This window comes from Coturnix japonica, chromosome 5 (genome assembly GCF_054131305.1).
Source record: "Coturnix japonica strain WE chromosome 5, WE-NBRP24, whole genome shotgun sequence".
Lineage (NCBI taxonomy): Eukaryota > Metazoa > Chordata > Aves > Galliformes > Phasianidae > Coturnix > Coturnix japonica.
Window position 1 is genome coordinate 31,849,898 of NC_140667.1, and position 18,967 is coordinate 31,868,864.

Below are 18,967 nucleotides of genomic sequence, written 5' to 3' on the forward strand. Positions count from 1 at the left end.
TGTGAACTCATACTATATACTAATCTTATTGTATTTGTTTTTAACAGTTAAGTAGTGTACAAAGCTGGCATATGTCTCACTAGATTATAAATTCTACAAAGCTGTTAACATTTTGTGAAGTATCATAATGTACTCTTGACTGATCTTTTATTACCAAAGGCCTCAGTCAGCCATTGAAGATTGAGAGTGGCAGACTATTTAGCGTGCCCTAAGTATAACTCTGAGACAGCAGGAGCTAGAGATTTCTGTAATTATACTCCCTGATTGTGGAATCTGCTTCCTACTGAGACTGGAAGAGCAGCATCTGTTGTGACATTTAGGTTAAAATTAAGGAGGCACACAAGTTTGTTGATGCATTTAATTGTGGGGAATAATTTTAATTATTATTTGTTTTCATAATTAAAAAAAAACCAACACAACACATACAAATGAAAATGTGGAAAGGACTTTATGTTGTTTGTTAAGAGATTAATTTGTTAGTTATGATTTGTCCACAAACGAAGGAAAAGAAAAAAGTAATCAACACTACTGAAACAGGATAGAAAACTATCCTTGGGCTCTACTGTTAGGTAATTTCTTCTTTCAGAGAAAGAAACAATCCATATTGAAAGCATCCGTTCTTACTGCCAGTAAAATCAATCAGTCATCTTCACTCTTGGAGATGTCAGTCTGAAATTCCCTCTAGGCAAATAGTTAAAAATCAGCAGAGTATCTTGTTCTTCAACACTGTTCACAGAGCCCTAGTTCCTTTAACATAAATAGGCATCAAAATACAGAAACTTAAACATTTCAAGTGAACAAATACTTCCCAATCTGCTTGCATTAATATCTTTTCTTTTCAATAGAAGACCACATATCAGAAAAAATGCTGAAAGGCCTTTTTGATGGCTCATACTCTTGACCACCAGACAGAAAAATGAATGTTCTCAAGGTACATAGCAGTCTCATGTACAGATCTTAAAGAAATTAATTTGTGTACTTACTGTGGAAAAGAGGCAATGTATAGAATCAGAGAATCATTGACACTGGATAAGAGCATTAAGATAATCTGGTTCAACCAGGAGATATATACAAGGTATGAAGTATATTAAAACAACAACAAAAAAAATGTAGATAGGAAAAATTAAGAGGTTTAGTGGACCCTCTTGGTCTAAACCTGGAGAATTCTTTCTAGTCTCCTCTGGGACATGACATGAAACTGTTCTTCAGACCTGTGGAGAGAAATCAGAAGGATTGAGAAACAGCTGTTTCCTAATCCAGCAAAATGGTAAGACTGAGAATATAATAGATAGATACACAGAATAGACTTTAATTATTTTCTTTCTATCTCCATACATCCTAACATTTCCATATGTTTGAGTCAAGTTTTTGTCCACAATTATGTACACAGATCATATTTTCATCAAAATGCACATCATAATCCCAAGGTCTTGTGTATGTGGTGAAGCAATGAACTCATATTGCACTGTTTTGTAGACAAATTGGTTCTCTTGTGTATCACTTCACATTCCCCTACAAGGAACCTCATTTGCCCTCTTATTTCTTGGATACTTAGACATGTATGGCTCTTCTTCATGTTACTGCAAGTGACTCTCCATCTTTATTTCTGACTTGGTGTAAGAGAAGAAATTACAGGCAATCTCATGGAGTAGGAGCTGTAAGCAGGCATCTTCCAATTTAATCAAAAGTTACTAGCAAATCTTTATACCTTAGATGGTTAATTTATACCACAGATGTGTAGTTAGGTAATCTCAAAATAAACACAGAGATCCTCAAACCCGGTGATATGACAAGTAAACCAAAGAGATATTCATTTCACCTAATATGAAAAGTGAATTCCTTTTAAGGAGTATCTATCTATTAACCTGTGACAGACATTTGAGACTGGCACGTTAGAAGAACTATATTTCATATCAGAAACTGTGTTTTTGTCAGTCAAAGTGCATATATTTTTCTTAAAAACTAAGAGGATTAATAGAGAAAAATCAATTAATAAGCACTGAAAAATAAGAATCTAACTGAATATTTACTGAGCAGTTTTGATTTAGAGTTTTAACCATCTATTTCCTTCAGTTTCAGTATTTCTGCTTTCGGAGCCTGCAGAATTCTCTTTTAGAATTTCAATTATAGCTAAGAAAGAGAGAACAAAATAACCTTTTCACTTTAAAACTATAGATTCTTCCTATTTTTGCAGTAAAATCATATGAAATATGGAGCATATCAGCTGGTACAGATAGGCATAGTTTGGGATGGGTGTTCTTATGAATGATCTATAATTTGTAAAATATTTGGGGGATTTAATTAATATAGTGTGATCAACACAGCCAGAAAAAAAAAACAACAAACAAACAAACAAACCTTTAAACTATTTTAGGTTTCAGATACACAAATGTATTACAGATATCATTATAAAAATAAATTTATAAGGAGAGAAAAAGGAATTAAAATTTTCTATGACATTGGGCTATAAAGATTCCAGTTACTGATAGGTGTAATTGTAGACTGGTTTAATGTACCAATTTCTTAAAATGGAGTCAAGCTGTAGCAAGAGAACTGCCTTGAAAGATCTTGTAAGCACTAATATCGCTGCGGAGAAAGTAAAGTGCAGAAATTCTAAAGCACTGTTGAAAAAAATACGGAACTCTGTTTGAGAAGACAGAATTTTCACCATTGTTTGTGTTGATGGAAAGAATGGACTTTATTTGATTTGCTTGCTGCTTTGATTTTTTGACATAGCAAACTCCTATTTCCAAGAAAATATATAGCATAACTGTGTTATGTTTACATAATATGTAAATACAATTAATAATACAATAAACATAATTATGTTCGCATAATAATGTAAAATGCGTGTCTCTATGGTATTATTTATGTGTTGTTGCTGGGGAGTTTATTACAAACCATTCCTGAGTGCAAATGGCCTTTTTTTTTTTTTTTTTTTTTTAATCCATAAAGCTTTCCCTTCACATCTCTGAAATATACAAAGAACACCAATTTTGTCTACCACAACTACAAGAATTCTCTTGTTGCAGAAAATAGCAAATCAAGCTAGAAGCAGGTAGGGAATGAAGCAGAGCTGATAAAACATGAAACAATTGCCCAATTGCCCACACCATTTCCGTGTCATGAAATCAGGAGATTTTTTTGCAGGAAATGATCTACCAGAAGACACTGGTAGTCCTATATGATTCCTGTATAACAACTGCTTAAAATATCACTTCTTACTACACTATCATCAGTCTCTGTAGGGAAACCGACTTTGAGCTATACCAGCAGTTCTTATTAAGACCTTTTTAGTGCCTTGATTATTTTCTAAATTATTGAAATTGAAGACATCTTCAAATTTGTGACAGCTTCATTTGGAACACCAGATAACTGCCTTTATTTATTTTTTCTCTTTATCCTACATACCTCTTATTTCTAATGGGACCTGTATCAAGCAAACATCCAAAATAAATACTAAAGACAATAATGTTATCATGCTAGTTTATCCTTACGCTTTGTTCAGTAACAGCTTGAGTGGAGATAATGTGTGCCAACAATATAAGATACCGAGATAACACTTTTCCAACGAAGCTCTCCGAGACCAGAGAGAGATTCATGATGATCTTAGTTCAAATGTAAAACTAGTAACTATAAAGTGAAATATCCAATCCCTTGAAATACCTTGCAATAGTATCTGCATTCAACTTTATAGCTTTATAATTTAGAGTCCGTCTCTGAGAACATTTTTTACTGTAATGTCTAATTACAACAGTATTAATCAATCATACTCGGTATTGTCTGTCAGATGGTCTGTAAAACAAAGACATGTCAAAAGAGTCATAACATTGTTTATTACTGCAGTGTGTAAAGTGCTGCAGGTAAAAAATAATCTGCAGCAGAACTATTCTTACAATCAAAATGCACAGTAATAAAAATATGACTTGACATCATAATTCTTTATAGAACCTTACAAGAATAAGACTAAAATTAAACTAAAATCAAAGGAAGTATGCAAGCACCTACCTTTTAATCCTGAGATTCTTTAAGAGGAAATTTTCTCATATATTTCCCGTCTCTTGCTGTTCTTTTTATCTGCTGTTCAACAGGTTTCAGGTTGTAGTTTCCATTGTTTCCTCTTGAATTCATTCCAGCACCTCTGGGATTATCTTTCACTTGGTGCTTTCCTTGTAATCACTGTCTGTCTAATTTAAAACTAAGGAACTCTCTGAATTATCTTGCTTTTTCTTTTCTATTGTGACCAAATAGCTAAGTAGTCTTCCACATTTCTTTATGATCTTTAGGCGATTTCATCAGTGATGATTTCATAGTCTTAGAATGTCAGAGGAAACCAAGGCTGAAAAAGTATGTCCAGAAAAAGAAAAACTAGAATGAATCATTGTGAAATTTTACTTGGCTAGCCTGAAACAAGGCATGACATTTTGAAACTTGAAAACGGCCTTTGGTTCATGACCAAACTTCTTTATTTTTCATTTATTGACAATATAAATAAGTAGTTCTAATATACAAAAAACAGCAGTCCCAGAAACGCACACTGAAATTATCAGCTCTTAAGATTGCCTTTCATTCATCTAATACCTTGAAACTATGTAATGTAATCTATACAAACAGTAACTAACTGTAAAGGCAAACGTTTAGAAATGCTCCCTTGTAAAATCTCTCCCAAGTGTCTTTAAAACCAGAATTTTCCCTCTCATATTCCTTTTCTTATGAAGTAGCGTTGAGCAGTTATGTATTATAATGTTATTTCATAGAATCAAATAATGGCTTAGGTTGGAAGGGACCTTAAAGGTCATCTAGTTCTAACCAAATTGCTCTGGACAGGGTTGCCACCCACTAAATCAGACTGCCCAGGGCACCATCCAACTTGGCGTTGAAGGTCTCCAGGATGGAGCATTCACAACTTCTTTGGGCAAATGTTCCAGTGCCTCACCATCCTCCGAGTAAAAAATTTCTTCCTAACATCTACCTTAACATCCAGCCCCCTGTCTTTTGATGCTGCCCAGAAAAAAAGCTGGCCTTCAGTGCTACACGTACATGCTGCTCGTAAACAAAGCAAAACAAATGGAGAAACGGATGTGGTCACATTCTAGATGTTGTAGATATACTGTGAGTATCAGTTGACTGTATTCTTCAAAATATGTTCCCAACAGTTGAAATAACATATGTGTTTCCGGTTGGAAATTCCCCACCTTCTTGTTGTGATTTTTGCTTTTAAAGAAACATATATCTTAATCAAAACCAAAATTATGCATGAGACAACAAACTCATATGGCTGAATCGCCCTGAACTGAAATGTCACTTTATCCTAAACTGAATTATTTCCTTCCAAGATAGGTTGATATCAGATCTAAACTGCTGACTTTTTTCTGGCAATTATTTACAAATTCTGTGACATCTAGCTGGAAATAAAAACATAATACTATGTATTTTGCCTTCCTCTTCTTCATCTTAATCAGTTGTGTAACATAGGAGACATAATCCAAAAGCTCACGATGGAAAACATTGAATAAGGTACCATATTTAAATTCCCATAAACACTGGCAGTCCAGCCTAAATAGGCTTCTACTAATGTAATCTCAAAAAGAAGTTGTACTCTGTTTATTGACATCACATTCATTCCAAAAACATTAGGTCATTTATCATATTTTTTTAACTTTTGAATAAAAATAAGTATCAAAAATACATCATGCTCTTACAACCCTGTTTGACAAATCAGTGTAATACATATTTCCAGTCATCTATTTTCATCTGTTTTAACATAACAAAAAGAGTAGAGGACCATTTTGTCTGTTTCTGGCATATTTTACAAAACAGTATCTGTTACGCTTCATGGCTAATAATATCAAAGGCAGCTAGAGTGTGGATTACAAGGAAATTCAGTGCTTTCAGAAGGAAATCAAGTGCTTTCAGAAGGAAAGCACCAAGTGAAAGATAATCCCAGAGGTGCTGGAATGAATTCAAGAGGAAACAATGAAAACTACAACCTGAAACCTGTTGAACAGCAGATAAAAAGAGCAGCTGCAAGACCTAAACAAATTAGTTTGAGGACTTACCTCTCTGCTATTGCCAAAAGGAGATAAGCAGGCAATAAACCATTGCAGTCCTTCTGTCATATGTGCTGATTAAGGTTAAGGATTCTAGGTGTCAGCAGAGACTGGAATAATCATATCAATGCCCAAAAATTATTTCTTCCTATACCGGCTCCCTAGAAAGGACCTGGCATCTTAATTTACTGGGTTCAAAAAAGTTGTCTTTCCCTGTAGAAACACAAGAAAAACTTGAGGCATATTTCCACATTGTGAGTCACAAGCTAAGCAAAGAAAAACTGGCCAAAACATCAGCAGAGCACGTTTTGCAGTTGTCTTCTCCAGACTGAGCACTGTTCAAATAATGAGGAAAATGCATGCCGATAATTTAAGATCTGTGAAATTCATTATTGTAACTTCAGATGACAAATGCAAGAATTCAGAGCTCTAGATGACTGAAATTTTCTGTATAACTTTTGAATCTGGTTTCATTACAAAAGAAAATTAAAACATTTAAAATTTAAAATCTTCTCATATAGCATGACTATCAGTGGAGAGCACTGCTATATATTCTTCCATACAATTACAACCTGCTAAGTCTTCTTTTGTAAAACAACATGAATACATGCTTCACCACTAAAACGAATATAGATGAACATCACAGTTTTTCGTGACAAATGAATATTATCTAGTCTTATATATTTATGACTGCTCAACATAAAAATTCAGTTTGATCATATACAGTAATTAATCCACAGAATATTACCAATATTCTAATTCTTATCATAAAATCGTGCAGCGTGTCTTCAAACAGGCCACTAGAGGAACACCATAAATGCTCTGCCTAAATCACTTCATGGCCACTTACAAAAAATATTCTCAAGGTACTAATGCTTTCCTTTTACCAAGTCCATTTCTGGGTTTAATTTTTTTTAAGGACATTTGCTAGATACATTTTTAGCCTTAGTTGTCAACAGAGTCACATTCAGCTCTTGATTTTTGGCTAGTGTAGTACTTGCCTGCGTTTATTACCATACCAAACATTGCTAAGTGAATTATTCCAAAGGCTTGAAATTCCTGATTCTCTTTGTTTCCTAGGGAACAAGCTAGACAAGTTTAATTACAGTGCTTGGAATGGAGAAACAAACGTTGAAACTCTTTAACGTGTCTTCAAAATACTTCAGTTTAAGACATTTCTCAGAATGATCCCTTTTACATTTTAGGTCAGATATTTCTATCATTTCACCTTGCTTCAAAATGATTAAAGATGTTACTAAAACAGGATGTTCATCATGTGTACCATGACAAATAATCACTACCCTTAAGCTGATCTTCTTGTCTGTGACTTGACTGTGAGTAATGTAGGAGGACCCTGTCCTACATTTCACTTACTATTTCCTTCCTAAGAAAACAATTCTTATCTAGTGCCTATCGTATTTCTGAAAAGTTCATATGATAAGGGAAACTAAGAAATTTTCTCCATGTGCATGTTATTTACAGTGCATTTTAGGAAATAAAGGAAACAGGAGAAATGAAGTATTGGACCAGAGATGTTTGTCCAAAGAATCTACATCTAATTCTGTAGCTTGAATTTATTATTATTTTTTGTGCTGCCACTATAGACAAACTGGAAGTAGGCTAGCTCTCATAGATCTCTGATCATAGCTATTCCTGGGATACACACTGTACCGGGTTAATCAGGCAAGAGTTGAAAGAGTGAAGGAGACAAATCATTATGGGACTGCAGTGCCCATTCCTTATTCTCCTGTGCCTGACAGGCAGAGGGAGAAGAGGGTGGATGGGGGGGAACATTGTCAGAATGAAAAGTTATACCAGAATTCTCTGGGTTAAATATGTTTGAATGAGTAGAAATACCACTGGACTACTGGAAAGTGTAAAACTCACAGTAAAAGGAAATCAGGAGTTTAAACGATCTCTCCTTGGATGATTATATGGTAGGACTCAAAAACTGAAGATGCCCTTATGAGGATGCCTCTGAATTTAAAGAAGTTTTGAATATTTTTTATCAAATGAAACATATTTCTAATAGTAGTTCTCTGCCTGAGGGGTAAACAATTAAAGAAATACATTCAAAAAGAAAGTCAGATTTCTTTTATTGGTGTCCAGTTGTTCTTGTATATTCTAGAGATCTTAAAAAAAAAAAAAAAAAAAAAAGCGGCCATGAAAACATCTAGGGTGAATTTAAATATAAATGGAATAATAAGATGAAATAAATTATCTTTTAAAAATCATTCCAACAATGTTTTCTTTAAGTCTGCCTAGATACCACCTTACAAGTCTTCTGAAGCTACAAGAGATCTTTATCTCTTACACTCTTCAAGCTACCTTGTGCCATGACGTACTTTGCTTTCATCTGCCTCATTCATGTACTGACATTGTTAGTTTCAGGTAAAATAGCACTGTTTGACTGGCAACTATTTCTGGAAAATAACTGTGATCAAACATATTTATGTGACTGGCCAGTAGAAAAAGATTTGTGCGACAATTTGTTAAGATGGAAAATTTAAATGAATGCTCATATACACTAATGTGTAGCTTTTATCTAAGCTTTTGTTTTAAAATGACATTGTCTGCCTGCTTGTGAATAGTATTATTCACACATTTTCTTAAGCTGTCATAACATTTATCTTCTTAATAAATCAGAAGTACTAACAAAAAAGGAAGGGTATCGCATATTCTAGCCTTTGATCTTAGCACCTGAAAGAGAATTTGAATCTTAGCATAATCTGTTTCTATATTTCATGAAAATCTTCACCGTGCAACCATAACCTTAGTAAAAAATAATGAGGCTTTGAACCATTCTTAAATTAATATATATCATGGCACTAGGTTATTTTCACTGAGAAAAAAAAATTGCTTTTTATTTGAAAGCAAAGTATATTTCAGTTAACCAGCAAGTCCCATTTCCAGAATACCATTTGCATCTTTGATGGATAATATTTTACAAAGCAGATAAGTAAATATTCAATTTCCAGTGTATTTTCTGCTCCATGACAGACATAAGAGGGGGTGGGAAAATCAATTTTTGAGAAATGGAGAAGGACTAAACTACTGAAGTATAAAATACTACATTCCTGTTTGATTGAGAGATTATAAAAGAGAGGATGAAAAGCAGAAATAAGTGAAAGGTTTCCATATTTTTCAATGTGGTTTGGCTAGCAAAAAAAGTTCTATAAGTAAATAAAACATTTGTTGCAGCATCTCAGTCTTGCAGCACTTAAAGTTACACATATAGTACATATTTTTAATTAGTAGTGATGATTATGTACCTAAGTACATATGATTCATATAGAATTAATCCCTCAAAATTAATATCTGACACTAATTTATCAGATAAATGACTCTGAAGAGATAGCGATCTGCAACCATGCCCCTGTGTCATCAACTTCTTGTCACTGCAATATTATTTCTGAACTATCCTTAGTGCTATGTCATAGGAACATTTTAAATATCAGAATCTAAAGGAGATAAACATGTTTCCTGTGTTCTTTTTTCAGTAACTTTTCCCTTCAAATTTTCATTTTTTTAGGCAGACAATGATAAAGCCATTGAACTGCACCCTCCAACATTGCTTTGGTAAGAATTATACAGAGGTAAGACTAAAGAAATGCATCCTAGACCCCAGATTTTGTACATCTGCCTAAGAATTGATTTAGATAGAGTATATAAAATATGGAACGTTTCCTGATAACACATAGGGAACATGTCTAAAAATAAAAGGCAGATACTAGACTACCTGGTAAAAAGAGTTCTCTCCTTATTTTCTCCTCATTTTCTTCTTTTGGGCATTTTTGTGTCCACAGAAAACCCCAAGAAGCAAAGAAAGTAGTAAATTCCTGTCTCAAACAAGCTAAAGTTTTCTGGTTTTGTTTTCTTTTTTCCCTGACATCAAATTTTTTTTCCCTCACATATTTAAGTTCAATTAATTGCAATGAATAATAAGAAAAAACAAACTCTCCTTTAACATTCAGGAATATGTCACACAAATTATCATATCTCTGAATTTTTCCATATTGTAAAAATCACACATCTCCTCTGACTTTGTTGTCTGTACGACTTAAAGTTTTCAGTTTTGATGTGTCCTATATGTCAAATGCTGAACAACAAATGATAAATCATTCCAGAGACGTTTTAATGACAAGGCCAAATGGCCTTGTCTTTTTCTTCTTTTCTTTCTGGTATCTTTTCTTCTTTTTCTTTCCTGGTATCTTTTAATACAGGTTATTGCAGAAGTTCAAAATACAGCAGTTGATTAAATACACGGTTCCCATATGAAGTCTGCACTATGGAATGAATTAAGTTTGTGCTAGAGCTAGAATACTCCAGGGTTTTACACTCAAAGAAGGCAAACTAGCCTGAAAAGAATAATCCCTGTTTGGATGTGGAAAAATAATTAGAATTATCATTAGGAAATCAGCTCAAAGGAGAGTTAAGTTAGATAATCCTCTATGATTTCTCATGTGCATATGCCTATCACAAGATATCTGTGTTATTGTTTATCAAAAGCAATGTAGCTCACTCAATATGCAATATTTTTCAGTTTACCTGCTTTAAAAGAAGCAAAATGGGAAACAGCTTCTCCTTAACCGAACAAGAAAATTTCATTCTAGTGACATTGTAGGTATCTTGTTTTGCCATCTTTGTTCCGCATATGTTCCTTTAGCTGGTGTTCAGAAAGAAGGAAAACATCAATTCAGTAAGAAAAAAAAAGTAAATTTTTCTATTCTCGCTATTCACCCATTAATTTCTAAGGTACATTAAATGCACTGGGAGTTGGAAAATAAACACTTGAATCCTCAGAGCATTTCTGCTTGATACAGTACAGTCACTGCAAATTTCCAGCTCTTAATTAGCTGTCCTATCTTTTTTTTTTTTATCTCTGATGTATCATTTGGCACTTCTCACTTTTGCAAAATTATTTTTTTCTTTTTTTTTTTTTTTTCCCCTTTACAGTTCATTTCATCCTCCTACTTAATCTTTTAGTGAAATCATGATCTAGAATGTAAGGCAGCCTAACAACAGACAAATGTAAGCAATGATATTTTTTTATATAAGCAGCACAGTCAAGGAGAAGAAAGTGAAAAGAAAAAATGTCGAATATTAATTACCTCAGAAAAAAAAAAAAAAAGTTGAAAACCGAAGGAACTAGAGCAATTTAATAGACAGAGTAAGGCCCACATTTATCAATATCTCTTTTGAACATCTTATAAATCTAAAACAAAATTCTTCAATGCCTTTAAGCAGCTGCTCCTTCACCTTCATGGTATCTGGATGACTTCTGTTCTAAAGAACAGCAATTTTTTGTAAAGATAAGGTATGGGGTCTAGAGATAAATTTTCTTTTTCAGATTTGATTCCTTCTTAAAATGTGTATGCCAAGAGGTATTCTAAAATGACTTTGATCTGCTTCATTAATTTCATTAATTATTATAATATTTGAAAGACCTAAGAACAAATGCAAAATGAACAATTATCAGGTCAAAATTCACTGTCCCTTGAAAAAAAAATAATAAAAATACAGAACTAAAAAGATATTCAAGCTAGTTTAAAATATCTTTAAGTGGAAGAACACTGTGATGAGAACACATTCCCTTCCTCTTTTTTGCAGGTTGGGATCATCTCATGGTTACTTGGTTTGTTTGATTACTCAAGGAAAGGTAGGGTTTAGAAGATAGGGTAAGGGAAAAAAAAAAAAAAAAAAAGCTTTTTTTAATGATAAATTATTCTTCCCTCTGAGAGAATGAAGATTTATTGAAGTTTTTTAAATTACCTCATTGCTGGATGCAGCATCACTGCTGTTAGATAAGTCTGATTTCATTACCTTTTTTCTAACAAGTGTGAAAGAAAAAAGTTCAAGGTTTATTGAAATGGAAGGAATGCTAAAAAGTAGGGGGAAGGAGGAAGAACAAAAAAAAAACAACAAAGAATACTGTGCATCTGACTAATGAAAGAAATATATATATTTTTTTTTCCTGTTAATCCTACTTTGTCAAAAGTAGTTTATATTTGGTTTTATTTTTTTTTTACTCATAAACTTCCACATTACATTAAACAGTCTCAATCTTATAGCATGCAGGATATGTGAATATGAAAAAACAATCTCACAACATCATATCAGGTTAAATAAAAACATACTTTACCAGAAAATATAAGCTGTTGTTGATTACCTTGGTTAAATTTCAGTAGATGAGGCTATTAGATTCTGAGTCCCAGTTCAAACAGAGGAGTCAAGTCATTACCCTGGCACAGGAAATGCATGGACCTTCATCTTCAACAGTCTTTCCTTCTGGCCAAAATAAATCTGTTCAGAGAAGCACTCAGATTCTAAATTATTTAAAATTTTATATTTTTTTTAAATGAGATTGCCTTTTGCTTTATTTTGTTTGTATTTGTTTGTAATTCTCAAGAAAATACAGAGAAGGCTAGCTATCTGCTTGCTAGAGCCTGCACCTTGCATGGTAGTCTAAGGCTGGAAGACTGGTCACGATGAAGGCACTTGATATCTCATCCTCTGTTCATTTAATGCTTTCAAGCTGCTGCCTAATGAAATCTGACATCTATTCAAATAATGAAAATGTGAAATGCCAGTTTTTAAACAGCTGTGAATTTTGAATGAATTTTGCTGAAACTTACCTTATAGTTCTTCTCACTGTATATTTGTGAAAATCATGCTTTTTATTAGCTGTTCTTTCTGCTCTTTTATATATCAATCACTTTTCACAGACATTACAATTGTGTAAGAACTCCTCAGGCATAACACCTAAACATTTTAGACTCCAACAGATCTGTGTTCTCATAATAAGAAACACAGCATGCAAAACATTTTAACAAAAGCCAAGCTCTTCATTTTCTACCTCATTGAGGTTTACTGCTTATTTTAATCTTAATCATTGCTGCATGGTCAAAACTAATATGAACAAAGGAACATCACTCATTATTTCATTCTTTCTTCCAAATTCTTGAATATATTGCATAACCCAATTATGAGCCATAGAGTACAGAAGCCCATCCTTACCTTTTGCATATATGGCAGCAGGTCAATATATGCCAAGTAGAAAGGTCTAACAGAAATGTCTGCTTTCAGAAATCAAGCAAACTGTAAGTTGTTCAAAGTATTTATTAATTTATTTATTCTCAATACTGAGAGCTACCCTGGCAGATGTTGTATTTCTATAGTTCTTTAATTTGATGATGCAATGGTATTTCATGGTTCCACTGAAATGAGATGTGCAGAGCCACTAACATCCCAGTCTAAAAACTTACAGGCCTAAAAAAGCAAAACAAAGCATCCAAAATTTACTGGAATTACTGAAAAACTCCTTTTGAACCAAATCTTATATCTTACCCACGGTTCTATGAAAAGTTTGTGTTATTTAAACAACATAGAAAAGAAGTTTTACAGCTAGTTCTGAATAAGTGTTTATCCTCACTTCATCTCTCTTACAGAGATACTGATTTTAAAACCTGAGGAAATAAAACTTGTTGAAAACTATCTGAGGAACATTCCTTTCAATAAATCAGAAACCTACACTAGACTTTAACATAGGATCTCTGGGTCTCCTGCCACACTGTATATTTCAGACTCATCCTGAAATACATTAGACTTGCAACAAATTTTTCCAGCAGCCTTTTGCGCTCTCAGCTTATCCATGTTCTCACCAAGATAAAGTTTTAGCAGTAAACTAACCACATAAGCAGGGAAGCAAAAAATATTTTTCATTGTATACTAATATTTTAATTCTCAGTAATCAGGGGAAAAATGCAGTTCTAGTTAAAGAAAATCATACATGCATGTGTTTGTATAATATAATGATAAAATATTAACATCTCTGTCAGAATGATAGCTTGGCTGAGCACTAAAAATAATAAACAAATGGCATGCCTAGGAACATGATTTCATTCTAATAGTCTGAAGTGCTAATAGTAAGGAACTCCTGGTGAAATGTTCTCTGTCTTCACAGATAAGGGAGTTGTATACAAATTATGGTTGTCCAGCCTCTAAAACTGTCTGTGGTGTAGCCACAGCACTTCAATGGAAGTTACTGCACATGCACCGGTTTATTACAGATGATCTCTTGGATTGTGGCAGAGATTGACACAGTTTGAATGGTGGCCAAGGGAGTGCTGCAGGGTAGATGAAAACTTAAATACTTTCTAATATCATGAAGTCATGTCCTCAGTGTGTTAAAGATACTGTTAATTTCAATGCTTTTATGGTATGCTCTTTCAGAGATGTATAATGGCATTCCTTGGTGAATTTACACCATTATAAATACCCACGTCTGAAAGAAAGTAGTTTAAAATGAATGATGCTTTCAAGGAAAAGTGAGATTGCTACCTGCTGTTACTCCTGGTAAAAGTGAAAATCAATTAATATAACCCATTATTTTTCTCACGTATTTTGTTAATTACACAACTGACTCAAAAACTATGATAAAAATAGATACTCTCTAAAAGGAAAATTTTTATATTTACAGTTCAGTTAGCACTTAATTAAGAAATAATTTTGTTAAAATTCTTGGGTAATCTCATTTCTTTTGAAAGCATTTGTTTCCTTCAGCAACAGACACAAGAATAAGACTATTTCCTATTCATAATAAAAAGTACAGAAGAGATGTTCACTGAAACTGGAATATCTTTTGGGATACTTCAATAATTCTCTGCTTGGCCTGAACATTACATTTTTGCTGGTGAAACATCAAAGCAGTGAGTAGGTAGTGAAAACTCTATATCTATGTGTATTTCTTTATCTCCACTGACAAAGTAAAAATTAATGCTGAAGAACTGGAGTAAAAAAAAAATTTTTTTTTGCTTTTTTTCCTTCTCTGTCATAAAATGCTAGAAAAAAATGATTAGAGATTTGTCACTTGTTATTAAGTCCAAAGCTTATTTACTATTAAATTGCTTATAGTCAGCAACATTGTCACGTACACATTTTATACATATGCTCTCATAAATCTTCACTGGAATAAAGATTTATCAGTGCCGTTCTCCTGATATCTACACCCCACTGGGACTGCCTCAAAACCTAAGAAACTGAATCAGTCTCTTGCTCTACTCCACTAAACGTAATTATTTACACAGGATCATACATTCTGCTGAGAGAATGATAGTAGAACATCATGCATTTGAATCACACAGAATATCAATTCATAACTGTCTTATCTATATAATCAGTGCATTAGGTAGCAGGGGGTGAAGTATACTATGGAAAACACTCATTGCCCACATCAGTCACATTGATCTGAAAAGGATTTACTCCTTCTGATATGGTGAAAAAATGTACTACAAAGTGTTAAAAATACAATTTAGAATGTGAACCAACATTCATTGTGTTCATGTTTCTTCTGAAACTTGATAGATCTTACAGACTGTGTTTCAAGCTTTTCCTCTTTGCAATCAGTGACGCCATTCATACTGTTAAGATCAACATTAAGTGCTCACTGCAAGTTAACACACTGACACACTGAAACCTTGTACCATTATTTAAGTAAAACAGTGTTTTAGAAGTGAAGTGAACTAGATCTAGATTAAAAGAGATATATCAGATATTAGGGCTAAGGAGAAAAAAATGTTGTAATATTACTGCTAAGATGGTGTCCGATTGTACTACAGCTGGACATTACATGTTGGGGGGGTTTAGAACTTGATCACCTTTGAGTTGCCTTCTAACTCAAGCCATCTTATGATTCCATGATAATAAATTTAGTTAATGTCTCAGGAAGAAGAATAACCAGGAAGTGGGGTGCAGAAGGCTTTCTCCTTTTCACAAATACAAAGTTTCTCTTTCAGCTCTATTTCTGGTCAAAACTTTTGGTCACACTTGCATGGTACCCCTGACACTTTCTGTGAAATGATGTCAAAGTCTAAAGAAGATAACAAAAAGTCCTTGAAGAATATGAAGGAGTTAATGTTCTAAGTCTTGTGACCATACCAGGAGTTATATCTCTTCTCTGAACACAAAGTCCTCTGGGGCATGTAGTTCTTTTTCTCTTCTGGTACCCAGAACTGGAGTGTTAACTCTTTAACTCCCAGTGCACTACATGATATTATGATGTGGAATACCGATAACCAAAAATCATAAAACCATGACAATATAAATCAGTATACTGAGCTAAAACAGCTCCAAAATACACTGTCAGTCTTTAGTAAGAATGAAGTCTTTTCTAGGTAATAAAAACTGCAGAACAGCTTTTACAAGAGCTAACAAACTTGCAGCTTATACAGATGAGGTAGAGTGAATATTGCTTTTTAGCTGCTCTGAGCACTTTTTTTTTTTTTCCTCTTTGACTCCTATGAATCACTGAATCTTTGTGCTTAAATTTCTTACAAACAGCAGTAAATAATGGATAACACTGTAGTCTTCACAGACACTTCAGAACTAACCTCTGCTCTCTGTGCACGGGAAGAAACAGTGTTACTGATAACATTTTGGGGTTGCACTTAATTGCACTATTTTAAAACACCACTCCAAACTTTACTGGAGTAATTTGAAGACTTGACTGCTATTCTGAGGAGTCAGACAACCTCAGCATGATTACTTCTTTACTTTTTAACAGCTCTCCTCCTCATAAATAACAAAACTAAGATATCTGAAGTATGATCATATAATGTGAATTCTATCAGGGACAGAACACATTCATATATTTGGGTTGGAACTAGATTATCTTTAAATCCCTTTCCAACCTAAGCCATTCAGTGATCCTATTCAATGCATATGCTACCACTTAGTTAACAGCGTAAGTATAAGGAGAATAGACTTTCTGTTTGGTTTCTTTTTGGCTTGATTTCATTCATCTAGCCTAACCCTAACCTGGATTATATGCTACCTTGCTGTTTCATATGAATTATAACAAAGTACACATAGGTTTCCAAGAATTGGCAATGAGTTGCAATTATTAAGTTGGACTTAGCTATATTTCATTACATAGATTTTTTTTTTTCTCTTCTGAACTGTAATACATAGTTGTCACCTTCAGCTCAGAACTCTCCATAGTTCTTAAGGAACTTGAGCACATTACCAAAGTTACACTACAATAACTCTAATAAATTGCACCAGTGGACTCCTCTCTGTTTTATTTATACACTGTATCATAGATTATTAACAGGAAATAACCAACTGAGATACAACACTCTTGTTTACAATAAGATTCTTGTAGTGACAGCAGGAATGCAAAACATAAAAACAACAGGGAACACAGAATTAATAAAAAGACAAGGGTCTATAAAGAGAGAATAAAAAAAAGCCACAGAATGCCAACTGTGAAAGCAAAAATAAAACAAAATTGTCTTCCATCATAAGACAATCAAAATCTACAGTATACTTACAGATACCAGGAAGATCAAATGCCCACTGAGATTGGATATTTATGGGTGTCAGAATAGAAGTCAGGAAATCAGTGAGTTAGAATTAAAACTTTATCAGCAAGACATATCTTCCCCAAAAGATTATTATTTCTGCTTCCATCTAGCAAAGAAGAAAAATAAAATAATCAAATGAGAAAATTTTGGCATTAAATATTAAAAAATAATATATATATATATTACATATAATTATATATATAAGCATCTGAGAAGCTCTTGAAACTGAAAACTGTTTGGAGTTGTTTGTTATTCTCTTAAAAATTGTTTTCAAATGAACTCCTGGTATTTTTATAGATATTTTGATACATACATTGGATAGATGCCATAAAAATATTAACCATTCAGTTGCTCACAATCAGAAGTTCTTTGTTATACAAGAGAAAAATCACCTGAGAAAATAACTAGAATCTGAACATAGTGATTATTTTATGCAACGTGTTACATTCTGTATAATTTATTCAGCATACCTCCTTGTTCTGTCATTCTCCCCATCACACTTTACTTCATGTTTCTCTATACTTGTATTTAATATCATCTTATGTACTCTGGGGCAGAAAGATTTGTCAAGGTGAAGACAAAGTTTTTTAATAAAAATGGGAAGTGAGGAATGTCCCTAACTATTCTTCAATTTTTTCAGAAAATACAACATGCTAAAATTTTAAACATTCATTAGTTAACAAATTTTAAAGATCTGTCTATCAAAATTAAACACAGAAATATTTCTATGAAGTAAGCACTGTTTATCAAGACTGGAACTATAGCCATAAATGACTTACAGCGTTGGAAAAGATTAATTTTGGTATAAGGCACACAGTTACAACATCATCTCATGCTGAAGTGCATCTTCACCTTTATCTTTCAATGTAATAATATATTCTTATGATTCAGACAATCTTACATATTACTCACTTTCAGGGAATATTGCCATGCAAGAGGGCCAAAGTCCCAAGATACAGAAAAATAGATAGAGCTCACATCTATGTCATAAGGGGAAAACAGCAAGAGAGAGAGGTAATGGGAAAATATTGCAGGTAGCTATTGAAAATCCTGTCCTGCTTCCTTCTTGAATCAGGATTCTGTGGTTCATACAATGAACTCATTGATATGATTTCCTCATCTCTTAGTTATTCCAGTATCCATGCAGTGAATAACTACACAATTACTCTGCAAATCTTATCTGCTCAATGTGGTTTTGTTCAGACAAAGTATCAGGCCCTGAGTACACTCCTCAGGAGTGGGAAGGTTTTATAATGTAAGTACTGTTCTCATTATTCCTCACACTTTGACTATCTGTACAAAAATAAACTAATTTCAGTCAGTACAGGTACTGCTTTCTGGTCTGGTCACTGTCCTATTACAATAATTCTCTCTTTTACAACACCTGATCACCAGCTCCTCTGGAGCTAACACCTTGTTGCATAACTTCATTGAATGCCTGCTTTTCATAGATGACTAGTTAGTAGTATGATTGATGTTTTCCTGAATTTTTCTTTTTGCTTTGTTTTTTGTTTTGCTGTTGTTTTGGTTTTTTTTTCCTTAATCATAATTTTT

At 33.4% G+C, this 18,967-nt stretch overlaps 1 long non-coding RNA gene across 1 annotated transcript; it reads right to left on the bottom strand.

Moving 5' to 3' along the window:
• Positions 1-344: 344 nt before the first annotated feature.
• LOC116653551 (uncharacterized) lies at positions 345-17,494 on the bottom strand. The gene is made up of 6 exons (XR_004307645.2): positions 17,381-17,494; positions 12,220-12,335; positions 10,599-10,716; positions 6,060-6,263; positions 4,009-4,339; positions 345-1,211 (listed from the first exon to the last, which is right to left on the bottom strand). It is a non-coding gene; the product is annotated as an uncharacterized LOC116653551 (long non-coding RNA).
• Positions 17,495-18,967: the final 1,473 nt, after the last annotated feature.